We start from the raw sequence: 2,500 nt of genomic DNA, 5'->3' as shown, positions 1-2,500 counted from the left end.
GTGCTGTACTACAGGGTGCTGTTCAAAAGGTATCTATCCCGTTTACTCTCTATGCTTCATATATCATCATATTATTGAAAAGTGCAAGCCTTTAGGGACAACAGCAACTCAAGTCGCCAACGCTCTGTTGACTCAATAACTGCAGAGATCCAAACTTCTCCTGGCATTAACATCGGCACAAAAACTGTGCGCCGGGAGCTTCGTGGAATATGGGTTTCTATGGATTCAGAATGACATGTCAGAAAAGCTCCTGTAGGTGTAATGGTCAGTTATCTCAATACTTTTGGACATATATTGTGCGTGTGCGTGTGTCTGTGATACCTAACATAAACACCCCTGTATTACTAGAATTGATAGTTCACGCCACAAAAGTGAGGGGCAAACATAGAAAAGCGTGCAACCCAGCCACTGAGGATGCACAAGCCAGTGCATTCTTAGTGCAGGTCCCAAGCCAGGACAAAAGCGGAGGGTTACGTCAGGAAGGGCATCCGGCGTCAAATCTTTGCCAAATCAAATATGCGGATCATAAATAAGATTTCCATACCGGATCGGTCGAGGCCCGGGTTACCGACGACCGCCATCGGTACTGTTAACCAGCGGAGTGCCGGTGGAAACTAGGCTACTGTTGGGCGAAGGAAAAGGAGAGGGGGAAGGCATGTCCAGAGGCAGCTAGAGAGGAGGAAGGGTAGGCGTGTGGAGGTGAGAGTCAGTCGGAACTTTGAATGTTGGCACTATGGCTAGTAAAGGGAGAGAGCTGGCTGACGTGATGGAAAGAAGAAAGGTGACAAGAGACAAGGTGGAAGGGGAGTAAGGCCAGGAGTATCGCAGGTGGGTTCAAACTCTTCTACCATGGTGCGAATGGGAGGAGAAATGGGGTAGGGGTCATTCTGAAGGAAGAGTATGTCAAGAGCGTGCTGGAGGTGAACACAGTGTCAGACAGAGTGAGGATTATGAAGCTGGAAATCGAAGGTGTATTGCTGACGGTTATCAGCGCATATGCCCCGCAAGTCGGGTGTAAGATGGACGAAAAAGAAGAATTCTGGAGTTGAGTTGGACGACGTGGTGGAAAGGGGACCCAAGGAGGAGGGAGTGGTGATTGGAGCGGACTTCGATGGACACGTTGCTGAAGGGAACAGAGGTGATGAGGAGTTGATGGTAAGGTATGGAATCGAGGAGAGAAATGTGGAAGGACAGATGGTGTTCGATTTTGCGAAAAGGATGGAAATGGCTGAGGTGAATACATATTTCAAGAAGAGGGAGGAGCACAGGGTGACGACGTATACGAGTGGAGGAAAGTGCACACAGGTGGACTATATCTTGTGTAGAAGGCGCGATGTAAAAGGGATTGCATACTGCAAGGTGGTGACAGGGGAGAACGTAGCTAGGCAGCATCGGATGGTGGTCTGTAAGATGACTTTGGAGACCAACATGAGGAAGCGAGTGAAGACACAGCCGAAGATCAAATGGTGGAAGTTGAAGAAGGAAGACTGTTGTGTGGAGTTCAGGCAGGAGTTAACACAGGCACTGAGTGGTAGTGAAGAGTTGCCAGACGGCTGGGCAAGCGCTGCAGAAATAGCGAGGAAGACAGCTAGGAAGGTACTTGGTGTGTCATCGGGACAGAGGAAGGAAGACAAGGAGACTTGGCGGTGGTGGTGGTGGTGGTGGTGGTGGAAGGAGGAAGTAGAGCAAAGTATACAGAGGAAAAGGTTGGCAAAGAAGAAGTGGGATAGTCAGAGAGATGAAGAAAGTACACAGGAGTACAAGGAGATGCAGCGTAAAGCAAAGAGAGAGGTGGCAAAGGTAAAGGAAAAGTCGTACGGTGAGCTGTATGACAGGTTAGACACTAAGGAAGGAGAAAAAGACTTGTACAGATTGGCTAGACAGAGAGACCGAGCTGCCGAGGATGTGCGACAAGTTAGGGCGATCAAAGATACAGATGGAAATGTGCTGCCAAGCGAGGAGAGTGTGCTACGAAGTGGAAGGACTACTTTGACGGGCTGATAAATGAAGAAAATGAGAGAGAGAGAGAGAGAAAAGGTTGGTTGATTGAGAAGTATAGAGAAGGCCAGAAAGAGTTGCATTGTGTCTTTGTAGATTTACAGAAAGCATACGACAGGGTGCCGAGAGAGGAGGTGTGATATTGTAGGAGGAAGTCAAGAGTTGCACAGAAGTATGTAGGAGTGGTGCAGGCTATGTATGAGGGAAGTGTGACAATGCTGAGGTGCGTGGTTGGAATGACAGATGGGTTCAAGGTGGAGGTGGGATTACATCAAGGATCGGCTCTGAGCCCTTTCTTGGTTGCAACGGTGATGGACAGGTTGACGGACAAGATCAGGCAGGAGTCTCCATGGACGATGATGTTCGCGGATGACATTGTCATCTGTAGCGACAGTAGGGTGCAGTTCATTGTGAGGAGAGCCTGGAGAGGTGGAGGTATGCACTGGAGAGAAGAGGAATGAAAGTCAGTAGGAGCAAGACGGAATACCTACGCGTGAGGAGG

The sequence above is a fragment of the Lampris incognitus genome, unplaced genomic scaffold, assembly GCF_029633865.1.
Source record: "Lampris incognitus isolate fLamInc1 unplaced genomic scaffold, fLamInc1.hap2 scaffold_111, whole genome shotgun sequence".
Classification (NCBI taxonomy): Eukaryota; Metazoa; Chordata; class Actinopteri; order Lampriformes; family Lampridae; genus Lampris; species Lampris incognitus.
This window is presented reverse-complemented; position numbering follows the sequence as displayed.